Below are 19,976 nucleotides of genomic sequence, written 5' to 3' on the forward strand. Positions count from 1 at the left end.
TGAAGAATGTTATATGTAACATACCTATTTCTAAGTTACATGTAGCCTTAGAATAGAAGGTAAGTAGAGGCTACATGATATGTAATATCTTTGCATCTGATGCACATGTACTTGAAACTCTTAATTTTTACAGATTTTATTTCTATGGTGGGAGGTGCGTAAAATTTACTGTGGTCATTTTTTTAGTTGCATTGAAATATTTATTGTCTAGTTATTTGGTTTTTAAAGGAATGAAAAAAGTAATGGACTCTTGTTTTATGCTGTAAACTTTTCTCTTCAGCAGATAATCTGCAGTTTGGTGAAGTGTGTGTGTGTGTCTGTGGGTGTGCCTGCAAATGCATGTGATTGCTGATGATAAATGCAACATTTGCTGAATATTTGGAAATTGGCTTGTGGCTTTAGGAAATTTAAATTGACTCTTGGAAAGGTGGACAGTGAATTTAACTTTTTTCTACTCAAGATTTTTAGTGTTTTAGATAAGCCCATCCTTACAGGTTTGTCATTGGCTGGTGATGTGTACTGTTTTACCGGTTGGAAAGTTTGTTATAAATTGATGCCGGTTATTTGCATAGGTCTAAGAGTAGTTTGCAGTGTTCTGCTTTCTTAATATCCATTTGAACTTTTGGGTCACTTACTAGGCTATGCTTCTTTTCATTGCTTTGCTTTAGAATGAATGGTTGATGTTCAGCTAACTCCATAGCATAATTAGGGGAGGGTTGGGGTGGCAAGAAGTGTGGTAGTCCCAGAAAACTGAAGAGTTCTGCTTTGGGATGCTGCTTTTTAAGTTGATTATTAGAGAAGAGACTCAAAGTATTTTAGGAAGTGAACCAGTATATTTTTCAACAAGTTAAGTCTTTTGGATTATTCTATTTGTATATGTATAATGGCTTACCTTCTTCCTTAATGTTTATCTTGCCTCCTCCCTTAGAGGATTTAAGGTTGCTCATAATATAAATCTTCTTATGAAGCTATTAAAAAAAGAATTGCCCTTATTGGTATTTTCTTTTTGTTTTTTGTAACTCACAGATAAATAGGATGCTTTTTTTAGAGATGAAAGTTTCTAGGTTTTATGGTGAGTACATGAAAGCATCAGTTACTGAATAAAGGAAAAATTGTAGAGCAGTTGGTTGTACTTACTTAAACCCCCTGCCCTCAGTCTGTTAAGATAAAAAACTGGCTTTATTTAAATGAATTTTAGTGCTCTACTTTTCTTTCAACAGGCTTTGTTTGTGTAGAAAAGTTTTCTATGTAGGGTTTACAAATATGTATTTTTATTTATGTAAATGGTGCATCAATATGTTCTATAAAACTAAGGTAATTACAGTTTGAGGGAGAGATTTGTTGTTATTCTGTGTGGCTCTAATATCATGTATTTTTACTCTTACTAAGTATTTTAGTTCCCTAACTTGGGTAAATTGATTGAATAAGTACCATGAAAATATGTATATTTGTTATCTTATCTGAATTGGTTATTAGATCCTTTGTGGATTTAGGCTGTGTTTTTTCCTTTTCAAGTGTCAGTGATAAAATTTTGTCTTTTTATTGAAGATTAAAGACAGTCCATCATGTTTTTAATCTCTAGTTTTGTAATTTTGAGTCAAATTGTGGGTCTTACCTGTTCATTTAAGAATATGTGGTAAAAATTATTCTAATATATAATCAACTCTATAATCATTGTATATGTGACTATAAGAAGGAAGCTTCTAAAAGTAATTGTTTCTTAATTTTTTGCTTCAGTTGAGTTAGATTCATAGAATTTGTAGTGTTTTCCTATAGCTCTGCATGTTTGGTATTTTCTTTAGTGTATTTTTGTTATACAGTTAACTCTCCATTATAAGAAATCAAGGCATTCCCTTATGCTTGATCTAGAATTTGATTCTCTCAGCAAGCTGTCTTCTCACCATTGTTTAAATTGGTAATTGTCTATATTTGCATGTCATTAAATTCTTGGTGATCTTCAGTAGCTAATGCAGTTTTGTTTTCTGGCTGACAAGGCTCTTTAGATCATCCACATAAAGCCAGTGACAGATAAATTAATATTTGTTGTCTTGCTGTCTTGGGGCCATGACCAGTAATGTTTACTTTTCACTTAATGCACCCAGACCTAAGCTCAGAACAAATCTTCCTTAATAAGATTTCTGTACTGATTTCTTTATCTCTTAATCATATAACCTTTTTCCTGTTGAAGTTCATTAGTTTATATATCCTTGATGTTATCATTATTAAGAAATCTTAGTGTATAACATATGATATAAAAATTAGCTTGAAGAATTCTATCTCCTTGGGATATTACCACTTAAAATTTTAACACATTCTATAGTTGTTTTCTACCTCCAATATTGATATGAAATGAAGCCATCAAAAAACTGTTATAGCTTATCAACACTTTTATTTTGTAAACATTGAGCATATCTTAACTTGCAGTCTAAGATAACTCCCCAAATACAATTTTAATACATTTCTGTTTAGTCTTTTTAACTTTTTCATCACTTATGGCATTTACTAGTAATCCTCTTATTGCTTTCATAGTTGTCTTGCCTGACCCTCTCATCCCTAAGAGACGAGGATCTTTTTTATAGTATTTGTTATGTTTTTAGTTCAGTTCAATCACTCAGTCATGTCTGATTCTTTGTGACCTGTGGACTGCAGCACGCCAGGCTTTTCCTTGTCCATCACCAGCTCCCAGAGCTTGCTCAAACTCATGTGCATTGAGTTGGCGATACCATCCAACCATCAAATCCTCTGTCATCCCCCTCTCCTCCTGCCTTCAATCTTTCCCAGGATCAGGGTCTTTTCCAGTGAGTCAGTTCATTGCATCAGGTGGCCAAAGTATTGGGGCTTCAGCTTCAGCATCATTCCTAAAAGAAATCATTCAGGACTGATTTCCTTTAGGATGGACTGGTTGGATCTCCTTGCAGTCCAAGGGACTCTACAAGAATCTTCTCTAACACCACAGTTCAAAAGCATCAATTCTTTGGCACTCAGCTTCCTTTATAGTCCACCTCTCACATCCATACATGACTACTGGAAGGACTGATGTTGAAGCTGAAACTCCAATATTTTGGCCACCTCATGCGAAGGACTGATTCATTTGAAAATACCCTGATGCTGGGAAAGATTGAAGGCGGGAGGAGAAGAGGATGAGATGGTTGGATGGCATTGCCAACTCAATGGACATGCTGCTACTGCTGCTAAGTCGCTTCAGTCGTGTCTGACTCTGCGCGACCCCACAGACGGCAGGCCACCAGGCTCCCCCCGTCCCTGGGATTCTCCAGGCAAGAACACTGGAGTGGGTTGCCATTTTCTTCTCCAGTGCATGAAAGTGAAATCGCTCAGTCATGTCCGACTCTTTGCAACCCCATGGACTGTAGCCTACCAGGTTCCTCCGTCCATGGGATTTCCAGGCAGGAGTTCTGGAGTGGGTTGCCATTTCCTTCTCCACAATGGACATGAGTTTGAGTAAACTCGAGGAGCTGGTGATGGACAGGGAGGCCTGTTGTGTTGCAGTCCATGGGATCGCAAAGAGTTGGACATGACTGAGCAACTAAACTGAACTGGAAAAACTGTGGCTTTGACTAGGTGGGCCTTTGTCAGCAAAGTAATGTCTCTCCTTTTTAATATGCTGTCTAGGTTGATCATAGCTTTCCTTCCAAGGAGCAAGCGTCTTTTGGTTTCATGGCTGCAATCACCATCTGCAGTCATTTTGGAGCCCAAGAAAATAAAGGTTCCGACTGTTTCCACTGTTTCTCCATCTGTTTGCTATAAAGTGATGGGACTGGATGCCATGATCTTAGTTTTCTGAATGTTCAGTTTTAACCCAACTTTTTCACCCTCCTCTTTCACTTTCATCAAGAAGCTCTTAGTTACTCTTCACTTTCTGCCATAAGAGTGGCATCATCTGCATATCTGAGGTTATTGATATTTCTCCTGGCAATCTTGATTCCAGCATATAAGTTAAGCAAGGTGACAGTATACAGCCTTGACACACTCCTTCCCCAATTTGGAACCACGTCATTGTTTCATGTCCAGTTCTAACTGTTGCTTCTTGACCTGTGTACAAGTTTCTCAGGAGGCAGATCAAGTGGTCTGGTCATTCCCTTCTCTTGAATTTTTCACAGTTTGTTGTGATCCACACAAAGGCTTTAGCATAGTCAATGAAGCAGAAATAGATGTTATTCTAGAATTCTCTTGCTTTTTCTATGATCCAACGGATGTTGGCAACTTGATCTCTGGTTCTTCTGCCTTTTCTAAATCCAGCTTGAACATCTGGAATGTCAGTTCACATACGGTTGAAGCCTGGTTTGAAGAATCTTGAGCATTACTTAGCTAGTGTGTGAAATGCGTGCAGTTATGCAGTAGTTTGAGCATTCTTTGGCACTGCCTTTCTTTGGGATTGGAATGAAAACGGACCTCTTTCTGTCCTGTGGCCACTGCTGAGTTTTCCACATTTGCTGGTATGTTTGCAGCACTTTCACAGCATCGTCTTTTAGGATCTGAAATAGCTATAGTTCCATCACTTCCAATAGCTTTGTAGTGATGCTTCCTAAGGCCCACTTGACTTCACATTCCAGGATGTCTGGCTCTAGGTGAGTGATCACACCATCATGGTTATCTGGGTCATCTTTTTTGTATAGTTCTTCTGTGTATTCTTGCCACCTCTTTTGAATATCTTCTGCTCTGTTAGGTTCATACCTAATTATTATGTTTTACTCAGTAAGTGTTTTCTAATAGAATTTATGTAAGAATTTTTAAATACATTCTTCCCCCAGCTTCAGAATTTTCCTTTTAATTGCTTATAGAATCTTTTCCACAGTATCAAATTGACATCCAAAAAGCGTATATTCTCCATATGCTGCTTATTCTAAAAGATTATACTAATGTGGTATCTGTATTGGCAGGATAGTTTTATTCTTAAAACTATTTTCTTTTATTTTAAAATGACATTTGAGTTTACTTCGATAACCTTAAGCACCAAGAAAAAGTGGGCACTTTTGTATTATTAATCCAAAAATAGTGTGAAAACATTATTTTCTTAGTAATATATATTTTTAATCATGAAAATAAATTGACAAACAGTAATCATAATTTCAGTAGTACAGTACAGAAAACATGTTGCTAATGAATTATTTATAAGTATAAATAAAAAATTTAAAAAACAGGTTTTGAATTTTTATCTTCCTTGTTTTAAGTAAATAGTGCTCTCTCCTCTAGGGATCTGAAGAGTTGCTGATACTCCTCAGTTTAGAAATAACTTAATTTGTTTTTTCTTTAGAGTGACCTGCCACCGGTTTGCATTTCTGATAGCAGGCCCATTATTCTGTTTACCTAAGATACAGACTAATGTCAGTCATAATTCAAAAGGCCTTTGAAGGCCCATCAGGTCATTTAAAACCTCTTTCTGACCTTTTCTTCCTTAAATAGGAAACATTTAAAGAGGTTGACATGAAAAGGGTTTGATCTTTCCAAGTTTAGTAAAAACTCTAAATGTCCTGTGGAATAGTGCTTATGACACTTCTGTTGAGTTTGCAATTAGAAGGAAGTATTGAGGATTACATAAAACATTTTTTTCCACTTTGTGAAAGGAAGGAGGTAGTAAATGCTGGATGTTCTTTGAAATAATGTTAAAACAGGATGTTGGATGCCTGAAAGAGAATGATTGGAAAGCTGTTATTACCAGGAATATTCTTTGGAGTTAGGCATTAGTAACAGAGCATGTAATCATTTGCCTTTACTGAAAAAGAGTACTCTATGTGTGTGTTTGTTTTATTAATCTTTAATGACATATGTGGGGTTAGGGGTGAATTGTCATGTACTTTGGAAGCATGTAAGAAAAGTAGTATGCTATAAAAACATTTTAAGTGTATGGATTTGATAATATAGTTTCTATGAATGATTAGAAACTATTGGAAAAAGCTTTAGTAAATGGAGCATTTTTTTAAAACTGGGTTTTGTATTTTACCAAGTTCTCAACCCATCTAAGAATACAGATTATTAAGATGATCTTAACCTGTTAGTTGGCAGGATTTTGTAAAACTTAAAATCTGTCAAGTGAGAATTCATTGTATGGCTACTGAATGAACTTTTTCAAAAAAATTTTTTTATTTGTATCTTGAGCTTGATTTAAAGGTTATCATTAAAAGGTTAAGAGCATAACTGTCGTTTGTTGATTGATTGTTCTCAAATCATCCTGAACAAGTTAATAAAAGAGAAGTTTAATCTCCTGTTCCCTTATCTCATTGTTCAGCATTGATTATCCCCATGTGCAGCTGAAGACGTCAGGTGTTGGTTATCACTGTTTCCTAAGTGTCATTAGACTGTGTTGAGTCTTGGTGTCATGAAAGAGTTGTAGAAAGTGGGTGCCTGGTGAAGGGCGCAGGAGGTTCTCTTAGGATGTGTCTTGTCCACACGAGTGTCCATAGACACGGTTAACCAGTTGGCACCGATTTGAGACTGAAAGTACGGACACATTTTAATACCTTGGAGAAGTGTTAAATGGAGCACAGTACACTCCATTTCTTAACTAGGATATACCATATTTACAAATGTAATTTTAGCCTCTGATCTATGCTATATGGAGATATCAACTTTTTTCAGATTAAATTTGAGAGAAATATGAAAAGACCGTGCTTGAAAGTCCTAATTTAGGAAAAATGATAGTGACTTTAACAGATGTTTATTTTCTAACATGGATTATTTCTTTAAAATGTGATAATCTGTAATTTTATTCTCCAGAGTATTTTTGTGATACTTTTAAAATAGAGGAAATAGTTGAACTTGAGCAAGGTACGAAGTCGTAGGAAGTGGGAAGGTATGTTTTTCCCTCTTTCAAAACAATCTTCCACTTAAATGTTTGTTCTGTAAATGAATGTTCAATAAAACCTCACCAGTTTGGATTTCTTCCAGGTTACAGCAGGCTAAATATATGGAAAGTCTGAATAAATAAATATTTAAAAAGAACTATAGTTTGTTTTTAAATAACTCACATGGTTGTGTGCAAAGTGTTTCTAAATTGAGATCTTTCAGTCCTTTTGAAATACATGGATAATTCTAAATTCCTTATAGCTGAGATATTTGCTTAGTGGCAAAGTGTTATTTTTAAAAACTCATCTAATTTTTAAAAGCATGTTTTAACTAAGCATATCCCCCTGCAGAGCTTTTCACATAATATTCCGAGGCTTTCCATTTAAAATATGGGGGAAATGAATTTTAACCCATTTTATGGAACTGTCAATTAAAAAAAAAATGGATTCCCATAAAAAATACACAGTAGATAAAATTGGAGATGAAGAGAGGCTGAAACATAACTGATTTTCAGGATATTGGTTTTGATAATAGAAGGATAACTATGATCTCTAGTTGATAAATGAGGCTCATTAAGTAAGGGATGATAAATGCAGATATTCCTGGCTAATAGAAAAGTCGGCATACATATTTTGCTGTAACAAAGGGGAGACTGGGAGGTTCTGACCAGCTTTTGGCTCTTCAAGGGGCCTGTGTGATACCATGGAGCCTTCTCTGTGGCCTCACAGGCTGGAAAGCATGTAACTCTCAAGTCTGTCTGCAAACAGCCATGGAATCATACCTGGACATAAGCCTGTCTTACCAGAGGGACGGTCTCTGAACAGAAGGGGGCAGGCAGCAGTGTTAGACTTTTGTACAACCACAAAAAGCATTGTGTGTGAGGGATTCTCATGTGTGGGCATGGGGCCTCAAAATACGATTTAATCCATTTTTGTTGAGTCTTTTGAACTTTTTTATCCCTTATGGCATTTACTAGTCATCCTCTTATTATTTTATAGTTATCTTGCCTCTCCCTCTCACCCCAACAGACTAGAATCTTTTCATAGTATTTATTATGTTTTCAGTAAGTATTTTCGTAATAGAATTTATATAAGAAGTTTTAAATAAGTAGGTCATTGGCAGTGTAGCTTCTTCAAGTTTTAATTTTGATATTTTATGTGAGAACAAAAAAATGAGTGATGTTCAGAAGTACCCTTTCTTATTTTAACCTACCGTTTCTGTTTCTACAAATGGTAGTTTTTGGCATGTTGAGCTAGAAAGCCTCCCCCTTTTCCTCCTAGTGCTTCTCTCCTGTTCTGCCCTGCTAGAAGGGTAGTGGGCTTCCTCCAGATTATACAGGCATAGCCATTGTTAAGACTTTGAATGCATTGAACTTTATATTAGCCAAGTTAGCTGGGAAGTAAATTTTAATTTGCAGAGATCTACTTTGTATGTAACTGGAGGCACAGGTCTGCTTTATGTAACAAGAGATATATAACCAGCAGGAACTCATAGTAGCATTTGTGGACTGGTTAATTGCTCTTATTTTTCTTTTGAAGTGGAGGTAACTATTTTTAATAATAACTGTCGGTTCAGGAAAGGAAATAAATATATATAGAGAAGGTTCTTACCTGAGAGCAAAAATTTCTATTCTTCCTTCACAATGTAAGATTTTAGAGTTGTCTCTCTCTCATCTTTTTTCTCTGCCTTCGCAAAATTGTTGTAAAATAACTGAATGGTCTTGTTTTCCTTTGTTTGGGTCAAGAAATTTTAGCTGAAAATTGTTACTGTGTGAAAGAAGATTATTGACTCAACAAGCCTTCAATTTTCCGTGAATAACACTCCCACCCCCTAGCTTCAGGAACATGCCGTGCATGCATTCTATTTTAAAATACAGACTGTAATTTAAAACAGGCAGTTTGATGCCCCACTGAACTTTGTTTAAGCCTTGAATAAAAGATGGGGAAAAAAAGCTTTAAGCCACAAAAAAGTGACTAAGCTTTCACAACCACTTTTCTTCATAAAAAATTTTATGGAAAAAGCTTCCAGGTACTGATGTTTTTCTCTTTCCTTATGACCTGCATTTTATCCAGTGGTTAGACTGTGGTGGTTGTGTTTTTTCCCTTTATTTCATTATCGGGCTGTCATTCACTGTTTAAAGTGTTTCAGGGTAGTGTTCATTTGCACTGGAATATGTGTGCTGTGTGCATCTGTGCATGTTGTCCACATACAGTGTATGTGAGAAGACTGATTCTAAAACTGAACACATAGTCTTTAGTATTCACTTATTTTCTTGAGTTCTCTTCTTTTAAGTAGTACTTGATTATTAGACTAAAAGTGAAAGTGTTAGTCGCTCAGTCGTGTCTGACTTTTTGCAGCCCTGTGGACTGTGTCCATGTAATTCTCCAGGCATGAATATTGGAGTGGGTTGCTATTCCCTTCTCCAGATTAGTAGACTAGACTGATATAAATGTTTAACTGTAATTATTTTTTACTATCAGATCATTATAAAAATGATTCATTGGAAAGAAGCAGTTTGTATTACTTGCCTCCTTTCTCACAGAAATGAAAGTGAACAGCTTATAATGACTTGTATGGAAGGAACGATGACTTTGTTTTAATAAAATAGTATATTTTGAATTGGAAACCTGTTGTAATGATAATGCTGAATGGGAAACAGAGCTGAGTCTCAGAAAGGTTCTGATTTTGAGTAGTTCATGTCACTGCTCAGAATATGTGTGTCTGAAAAGTAAATGTTAGAGCATGTTTCAACTTCTAGATTTTACATTAAAGGCTTTCTTTGTTAGTATATAAGAAAAGCACTGATAAAAATGAACCCTCTGTTGTCAGGAAGAAATTGAATGAGAGAAGGGCAGCCATCTAGTAATCGTCAGTAATGGCCTATGTATACCCTTGGTGGTTTCTCTCCCATTCTTAGGAGCCATTTGCTTTTGAAAATATTTAGGATTTGAAAGTGAAAGTCACTCAGTCATGTCCGACTCTTTGTGACCCCATGGACTGTATACTCCATGGAATTCTCCAGGCCAGAATACTGGAGTGGGTAGCCATTCTCTTCTCCAGGGGATCTTTCAAACCCTGGTCTCCTGCATCGTAGGCAGATTCGCTACCAGCTGAGCCACCAGGGAAGCCCAAGAATATTGGAGTGGGTAGCCTATCCCTTCTCTAATGGATTTTCCTGACCCAGGAATTGAACCAGGGTCTCCTGCATTGCAGGTGGATTCTTTACCAGTTGAGCTACTAGGGAAACCCTTAGGGATTTAGGGATTTGGGGGTTGCCTAATTGCATTGGAGAAGGAAATGGCAACCCACTCCAGTATTCTTGGCCTGGAGAATGCCAGGGATGGGGGAGCCTGGTGGGCTGCCGTCTATGGGGTCACACAGAGTCGGACACGACTGAAGCGACTTAGCAGCAATTGAGAGCCTAGTCTTACTTTTTAGGTCATTGGGGAGCCATGGGCCTTTTTCTGGACTTTGTCTCTAACTTCTCAGAAATTGCAGAGGTACCCCTCTCCCCCCATGTGATCAGTCTGAGAGTCTGAGGTGTTTGAGTCAGGGACATCTAGGGAGGAGATAAGTTCACAGAGAAATTGAGTAGTACATATTCCAGATTCTTTATGAACTCCTGCTAAAGTAGGGGGGTGGGGGCAGGTAAAAATGACCAAGAAGCTGCAGGACAATGAAATCTTGTCACTGTGTAATGCAAAGTCTAATGCCTTTTTCTCCTGGACCAGTGGGAACTCAGTAGAGACAGTTTTCTGAACTAAGATGATAAGGCATGAAGGATTTTAATTTCATGCTGGTGAAAGAAAGGCCCTACTAGTCTATGTCTGAGGACTCTATTTACTTCAGACACTCCAGGTTTACATTTATATATCATAAAGTAATTTAATAATAACTCTGCTTTCTCAAGTGAGATTTACCACCAGTGGAATTATATTAGTGACCCAGAATATAAAAGCCACCATTTTTTTTTTAATGAACCCAAACCAGTTTTAATGGCCCCCTGCATTTCTACATTATGTTTCTGTGTGTTTTTTAAGGCTTTGGAGCTAGCTGGCTTGATCTGGGTAGAATGCTATGCTATTAATACAAGTCTTACTTTTACTTGTTACTTTACTTCTCTTTCTATCAAAGAACATAATGGTGTACCTTGAGGTGGTTAGCGTAGATGCCACCTGGTCCACAGGTAAATGCCTTCTCTCAAAGTAGGCTAGAGGGAGTGAACCTGGAGACCCCTGAGTGACAGGGCAGTACAGCAGTGTCTTCCTGCTCCGTCTGAGACCTGCCCTGATACTGATACTCTTCTCCTTTTTCAGAGTTTTCTAATGGAAATAGGCATTTTCACTGGCCTCTATTTTTTCCATGGGTTTGGGTGGTTCAGTGCAGTGAACCACTTAATACCTTCTGTCACTAAAAATAGATGGTTGGTCTTTTGGAAGTATCTGTATCTAGAGAAAATTTGGCTTCAAAGTAATAATACATTAATTATATGTAATTATTTGGTATCATTTTCAAACATCTTGTTTTATATAAGTAAAATTTTCAATTAATTAACCCTGGAAACTGCTAGTAACAGAAAAATAAATAGGCCCAGAGTAGATTTTTAGTGAGTATCCTAGGTAAAGTACATGAACTTTAAAGACAGGACTTCCTGACATCTGTTTTGCCTTGTTGAAGCCACATCCCACCCCATTCTTCTATTTTTGAATGTCTGGGACTTTCAGGTTACCAAGACAAGTGAATTATACCAGGCTTTTTAGTTATGAAAAGCCTTCATTTTCAAAATGTGCTTACTACTGCCAGAGACACACAACTTTAGAGCTCTTGTATTATCTCAATAATGAGGTGAGTCAAATTATTATATTACCGTAGGTAGAGTAGATGACCAGTGCAAGTTTGATACATGAAGCAGGGCCCTCAAAGCTGGTGCTCCGGGACAACCCAGAGGGATGAGATGAGGACGGGGCGTTCAGGATGGGGAAACACATGTACACCCATGGCTGATTCATGTTGATGTATGGCAAAACCCACCACAATATTGTAATTAGCCTCCAATGAAAATAAATAAATTTTTAAAAAGTGATAGCAGTGAGAATGCAAAGGGAGACTGTTGTGGAAATGAAAGGAGGGGTGAATGGTGGATGCGTTTAAGGTTTTTAAGCTTAGTGACCAAGAGGTATGATAGTGTTGGTGACAAACACAGAAATGGAGGTGGGGAGTTGGTTTGGGGAGAAAAGAATACCTAGAGATTTTTGAGATTAAAAAGCGTAATAACTGAACAACTGTGCTGGAATTCTAAAGCTCCTATAAGAAAACAAGTCAGCTTTGCTCCCACAGCCTTATTTTTTTGTATAGTTCTTTATATGAGTTAAAAATGGTTGCATAGGCTTTAACTTTACATTTCATTTAAATTCTTGGAGATGATTTGAAGACTATCATATCAGAGTTTGTATAAATAACTCAGCAGATCATTCCAGAGAGTTTCTAACTCTTAATTGGAATAAGACAAAAGAGTACAATCTCAAGAAATAGATGAAACTTTATAGTTTTTTTTTTTTTTCCCTTCAGTTGACATTCATGGCTGGTCTCATTTTCTTTGCTTTTAGGATAGTGTAGTAAGTTGTATCCTAATATGTTACTTTCCTTAGATAGGTCCAGGTTGTTTTATATTGCTGTGTTTGGTTTACTTTTGAATGATTTAGACTTTTTTCTTGCTGTACCAATTCATTTTGGAGGAACATTCCTTAGTTATCTCATTATAATTTCTTCTTTCCATAGCTCGTTTTGAGTATGTGTGTTTGTGAGCCTAGTATACAAATTTATGTCTTGTGGTGGCAGGTGGGCGGCAGTGTGTGTTTTCTTCTTTAATGGTGACTGTGCGAGGGGGCAGGGAACCTAGTTTTAACATGCTGTTTTTGAAAGATGTTCTCTTTTATTTTAGAAATCATTGACCCTTTGGGCACCGAGAGTTTCTGTGATACATTGGAATCCCAGCTGAGGAAGTGGAATATTGCCTTGAACTCTAAGGGGATACTCTTGTTTTTTTGTCAAGTCCCCCCTACTCCCCCTCCACGTTTTTCTTTACTTTTTAAAGTGCTGTCATTTTCACTTCCTACATGCAGAGCAAAGGTTTAATATAAATGAGTTTTTAAAATGTGTGTATTTTTACATATTTAATTTGATTCAGGATTTTAAAAATTCTGTTTCCCAAATTGAAAATAGAGACTCAAAATGGCAGGTAACTTCCCTCACAGTTCAGCAGCAGCAGAATTACATTCAGTCTGTATCTTATTCCATTATAGCAGCTGCCTATGTGCACACTCCTCAGTGTCCTTAGAAACTTTGGTTGTTAAACCTAAAAGTCCTTCTTTTTTAAAAAATAAAACGGTTTTATCAATTCATGAGCATCCTTGAATGAATATGAATCGGTTCAAATTTCCCCAAGTTTTTACTTTTCACAGTTACTGCATTTATGCTTCTTCTGAACTAGCATGCCTAAATGTTGACACCCTCAATTAAGGCACAAGATGTCACTTTACATGGAAAAATTCAACTACATTTAACAATCATTTATTGATTGCCTTCTTGTTTAAAATTTTATATTAGATGTAATAAAAATAAAATTTTAATTATTTCACTAACGTATTAGTGTTTGTTCTTTTCTGTAACAATTTAGGAGCTTCCCAGGTGGCACAGTGGTAAAGAATCCGCCTGCCAATGCAGGAGATGCAGGTTTGATCCCTGGATCAGGAAGATCCCCTGGAGAAGGAAATGGCAACCAGTTCTAGCATTCTTGCCTGGAGAATCCCATGGACAGAGGAGCCTGGCAGGCTACAAGTCTATGAGCTCTCTCAAAGAGTTGGACATGATTTAGCGAATGAGCATGCCATGTACACATGTGAAATAACAAGATATCCTTTTAAGTCAAATACATAACACACTGTCTGTGTCTCTATCTAGTGACATGCCTAATTGATGTAGAAAATAATACCTTTTGAATTCTGCTTTTTTAATCTCAGCTGATTTCAGTGAGGTTAAATAAATATGTTGTGAATCAGGTGTTATTTTGCACAGGAGAAACACCTGGTTTTTCATTATTGCTCTTTCAGAGAGTTGTATTTATTGATGTTTAAAGTATGCATCCTAAATAAGGTACTTTTGCAAATGGTTAATTCATAAGTCAATCCTGTTTAGCCAGCAGTGGAAGCTAGTGATAGGACAAATGATAGAGGGAATGAATATGACTTTACAATTCTAAATAGATTTAGATACTGTACTTTTTTTCAACACTACTATCTTGTTATATGTGCATGCTAAGTTGCTTAAGTTGTGTCTGACTCTTTGCGAAACCCTATGGATCATAGCCTGCCAGTCTCTTCTGTCTGGGATTCTCCAGGCAAAAGTACTGGAGTGGGTTGCCATGCCCTCCGCCTAGGGATCTTCCCAACTCAGGTATCAAACCCGTGTCTCTTATGTCTCCTGCATTGGCAAGTGGATTCTTTATCTCTAGTACCACTTGGGAAGTGCCTGCTTTTTCATTATACTGACCATTAAACTGACCAGTTTACTTCTGAATTTACCTATAACTATTACAAACCTAGTTTCTTATTAAAATATATAAAGTTTAATGTAATTAATACATTTTTTGGCCTCTGTGACTGAATTTTTTTATATTGTGGCATTCCAACATAAAGTGTGACCCAGATATTGTATAACTTAGTGACCACATTTAAGAATATAGATTTTTTTTCATGTACAGAAGTGTTTTAAAAAACAGCTTGGATGTCTTTCAGCATGTGTTCCTATGAATTATAAATAAATTTGTTTATTTTTAAATATACCAATGGCCTCTTTTAACTCAAAAGAGTCCTGTTGTGAGAGAGGTTTTCATTTCCTAGGATGTTTTTATATAGAATTTACAACCTGGGTGCTTCTAAAAAAGGTTTGAGTTGACCTACAGTAAAGTATTTGTTTAAACTACTGAAAGTGGAATACAAATTTTTAAAAAATGTTTTAAAAAGGTACACACAAACAAACCATGATAATGCAGTGCCAGAAATAAATTCAAGGCTGCATTCCTTTCTACCAGGTAGACGGGGGGAATGAGGCTATGTAATTTATAAACAATGAAAAAACATTTTTAAAGGAGGGAATATCACTTTTCCCCTATTATTTTTTAAAAGGAATATGCTATAAAAGAACATGTAAAATTATCCTGTTAAAATAATGAATAATGCCAGAATATGGGTTTTCTGGGTTTTTATAATATTAAGCAAGTGTTTTCTTCTTTACTTGGGACGATTATCCAGGGCCTGCATTAGGCATCCTGCCACACAAATGAATGATTGGCTCTTTTTTTCTATAACTTGCTCAAGTGTCAAAATTATAAATTCAGCAGTTTTTTTTTTTTTTTTAAATTCAGCAGTTTTGTCCAAATGAGTAGCTTATTGAACCATTTTCATTTCAGAGTCATTTTTACAAAGAATTATTTTGTAAGCATATTATATATTATAGAATGAAAGTCATTTAGTGAGAAAATAGTTCAGTTGTAAAGAGAGTGTATTTTATCAATTTTTTGAAGGATAAATGGTATTTTGTTTTGTACTTTGGCATTTTCCTGTTGTTTGTTTTTATGGGAGAAGATTGATAATCGTTGGGTTATAAGAGACATTTGGACTTAAGATTAATTGATGAGGCTGGTGATATCCTAAATTTTACAATACAACATTACACTAAATGGCTTAATTATCATTACTCCCATTTATATCTCATGGCAAAATTTATGCAATTTATTTTTCTTGGCCCTCTTGGCTTGAGTTCACTATAAAGTTGGAGATGTGTTTTTCAGGAGAAAAAGAATAAATCCATAATGTGTCTAGTTCCTTCAGAGTTATAGTTGGGAGGAATGTTAAAACAGGTGTGATGTATCTATATCTACACCACCACCCGCCCCACACCTCCCCCCGCTCCCAGCTCTCAGGACTGGCCATGAGAGAACAGCTCTATTTTGGTGGTTGTGTCTTGTGCTTTATAGAGAGTGGGTATGGGTAGCAGGCCAGTGACCCAGTAGCTGAAAAGGATCTTGACAGCAGACTGGTTTTCAGTCCACAACTTATCTTTCCTTTTTGGTCATTCAGCAGCCTTAGCAGGGCTGGAGAACAGAGTGGGCCCTTTAGATCTGTTGAAAAGGGACAGCTGTATTATGCTCCTCTCCTGTAAAGAAATGGGACTTTTAGTAAATGGCTACTCACGCCAGTATTCTTGCCTGGAAAATTCCATGGGCAGAGGACCCTGGAGGGCTACAGTCCTTGGGGTTGCAAAGAGCCAGATACAGCTGAGCACACACATACAAACCGATAAACTGAATTTGAGAAGAAAACTTAAGAGCATAGCATTATAATACAACGACCTCTGTTCATTTGCTGGCCTTTCGAGTCATTCATAACCTCTTTCAAGTAAAAACAAGTCCTAGTATTTTGGTAGTTCCTCCTTACAGAGAATGAATCTTCAAAAAAGACTTTAACTCCAAATTTTGTATTTCATTTGTTGTTGTTCAGTCACTAAGTCATGTCTGACTCTTTGCAACCCCATGGACTGCAGCAGGCCAGGCTTCCTTGTCTTTCACTATCTCAGTTGGTGATGCCATCCAACCATCTCATCTTCTGTTGCCCACTTCTCCTCCTGCCCTCAGTCTTTCCCACCATCAGGCTCTTTTCCACTGAGTCAGCTCTTCACATCAAGTGGCCAAAGTATTGGAGCTTCAGGTTTAGCATCAGTCCTCCCAATGAATATTCAGGGTTGATTTTCTATAAGAGTGACTGGTTTGATCTCCTTGCTGTCCAAGGGACTCTCAAGAGTCTTCTCCAGAACCACAGTTCAAAAGCATCTGTTCTTTTAGCGCTCAGCCTTTTTTATGGTCCAACTGTCACATCCGTACATCACTACTGGAAAAACCATAGCTTTGACTAGATGGACCTTTGTTGGCAAAGTGATGTCTCTGCTTTTTAATACGCTGTCTGGGTTTGTCATAGCTTTGTCAGTATTTCATTGCCTGTAGGAAAATTACTTGCTCAGGATTTTGTGGCTTTCTCAGCTTATAAGGGTTTGTGCTTTTAAAAATTGTTCAGCTGCAAAATCATGAAATAACATTGTGTCAGCTTTATGTTTTTTTTTTCCTTTTAAGACACAAAAATCTAAAAATTGGCAAAAATTTTTCTAAGGATATTTCCCTTCAAAGGGCTTAGAAAAATATCTTGAGTATGTTGGGAATAGACTGGGTGGTTGGAAAACAGCTCCAAGAGTTGGGTAAGCTGTTCTCCAGTAGCTGAAGTGCACAAATCGATTCTGCTCCCTTAGCTGGCTGCTTGAGCTTAAAACAATGTTTGACAAATGCTGGAGTTCACAAAGGTAGGAGTAGCAGTTACGGAGGTGGTTTTGCAAGTCCTTTGGAACATCCATGCACATATTCAGTCACTCTTAATTTGAATGAGAAACAGGATGGTGGAAGCTATTTTTATTTTCTCCCGGGAGCAAGAGAAAAGGAAGGCAGAAGTCTGTACCATGTAATTTTAAAAAAAGAAAAAAAAATCAAATTCCATTGAGATTCTTTCTTGTTTACTTTTTGTTTTACTCTTGCTGTCTCCTAGTGTGTTTGACTAATGTAAGTCTTCCCCCAGGAATATGAGAATATATGGTACAGTCTGCCTCATAACCTTCCTGGATATTTTTATAATTTATCATCAGCTGACACCGCCTGGGTAGAGTATTCTTACCACTCCCTCTGGCTGCTGGAAGTCTGAAATTACATCTTTGTCTTTGAAGTCAGGCACACTGTTAGCGTTGCTATGGCGACAGGGTGGGTAATGGCGTCCACAGACAGGAGATTGGTATTTAGCGTTTAAATGCTGCTGTACACAGGCCTTGATTTTTAGAGTGGTTACTGAACTGCCCCCTTTTAGTAAATGTTTAAAAATCGCATTTTTACATGGTCTTACTAGATTAATAGTCATGGTTTATTTCATTTTAACTGCAAGGATAAAAGCATTATTCCATTAAATGGGTAGGTTTTTTTTTTTCCTCTTTTGGTTTAGGCATTATTAACACAGGCTTTCCTGTTTTGCTTGTAACATTTTATAGGCTTTTTCAAACATGCAGTCAGATTTGCTCTGTTGCTCCTTTATTTTTGGACTTAACTCATTGTGGGCCTGATCTTGTAAGATTTCAGGGGAGACAAAGTTCTGAGGAGGAACTAAGCTTTCAAAATATTAAAAATGAATGATGTATATTTTTTAAAGCTCTGAATAAAACAGTGATAATTGATCAGTCTTTTCCTGTGAATTGCAACAGTAACTTTATTTTTCAATGTTTCTTTTGTTTCAGGTTTCTGTTTAATCCTTCTCTTATACTATACCCTCACATGGGATATTGAGGGAGAGACTCTTTACAGTTGTGGGGAACTATGGGACATCTTATAAAGGTTTTAGTGCATATAACTTTTCAAGTTTTAATAATTTATATTCTCTCGCTTATTAAATCTTATCTGAAGACAGCGGCTTATATTTACATGTGATTTGTTGATTCTTGTTATTTTGTCATTACAATCATGGTGAATCTTAAAAGTTCGTAAAATATATACATGCCCCTCCCTACCTGATATGTAAATTGCTTCTAAAATATAATTTTGAATGCCTTTTGCAGTGGAAATTACTACTTCATAAAGTATTTTATTTCGGATAATTTAAATGTTAGGGAATTCTTCCTCATAGTAACTTGAAATGTTCCCTAGGATTTGTATTCTATTTCTGTGTCTTTAAACCACACAAAATAAATCTATATCTGTCTTCTATATCATGGTTATTCATATATTTGAAGATCATTTTTAACTGAGTTTTCACTAGGCTGACTAACGTGTTCCTTTAAATATTTTACCAATTATGTGGGTTCAAGTCCCTCTACTACCATGTTCTTAACTCTTTGATAAATTTCATTTTTGTGTAAGCACCTTGAAATATGAATCCAAAACTAAACTAAATACTCCAAAGTTACGGCTAGTATAGAGCCAGCCTGCCAGCCACTTTTTCTGGACTGTTATGATGCTAGGGGGCCAAGTTGTATAACAGCTGCATCCCACACTGGCACTCTAGTGGGAACTATTCATACTTCTAAGGCATGGGTCTCCTCCATCCTGCACCCGAACCCAAGTGTAGTTTTCACATTTACCCTTTCTGAATGTGATCTTGTCTGAGGTCATAGTTCAAGCCTGCTCATGTGTAGTTGGATCCTGTATCATCCATTGTCAGTCAGTTCAGTCACTCAGTCGTGTCCAACTCTCTATGACCCCATAGACTGCAGCACGACAGGCCTCCCTGTCCGTCACCAACTCCCAGAGCTTGCTCAAACTCATGTCCATTGAGTCAGTGATGCCGTCCAACCATCTCATCCTCTGTCATCCCCTTTTCCTCCTGCCTTCAATCTTTCCCAGCATCAGGGTCTTTTTCCAGTGAATCAGTTCTTTGCATTCAGTGACTAAAGTATTGGAGTTTCAGCTTCAGCATCAGTCCTTCCAATGAATATTCAGGACTGATTTCCTTTGGGATTGACTGGTTTGATCTCCTTGCAGTCCAAGGAACTCTCAAGAGTCTTCTCCACCACAGTTCAAAAGCATCAATTCTTTGGTGTTCAGCTTTCTTTATAGTCCAACTCTCACATTCATATGCGACTACTGGAAAAACCATAGCTTGGACCTTTGTCGGCAAAGTAACATCTCTGCTTTTTAATATGCTGTCTAGGTTGGTCATAACTTTTCTTCCAAGGAGCAAGCATCTTTTAATTTCATGGCTACAGTCACCATCTGCAGTGATTTTGGAGCCCAAGAAAATAAAGTATCTCACTGTTTCCATTGTTTCTCCATCTATTTGCCATGAAGTGATGGGACCAGATGCCATGATCTTAGTTTTCTGAATGTTGAGCTTTAAGCCAACTTCTTCACTCTCCTCTTTCACTTTCATCAAGAGGCTCTTTAGTTCTTCTTTGCTTTCTGCCATAAAGGTGTGTCATCTGCATATCTGAGGTTATTGATATTTTTTTCAGCAATCTTGATCCCAGCTTGTGCTTCATCCAGCCCAGCGTTTCTCTTGATGTACTCTGCATATAAGTTAAATAAGCAAGTTGACAAT

General features: G+C 36.9%; 1 protein-coding gene across 1 annotated transcript in view; it reads left to right on the forward strand.

Moving 5' to 3' along the window:
- ARID1B (AT-rich interaction domain 1B) overlaps positions 1–19,976 on the forward strand; it is a 410,724-nt gene that overhangs the window by 148,443 nt on the left and 242,305 nt on the right. The window lies entirely within an intron of this gene.

This window comes from Cervus elaphus, chromosome 26, assembly GCF_910594005.1.
Source record: "Cervus elaphus chromosome 26, mCerEla1.1, whole genome shotgun sequence".
Classification (NCBI taxonomy): Eukaryota; Metazoa; Chordata; class Mammalia; order Artiodactyla; family Cervidae; genus Cervus; species Cervus elaphus.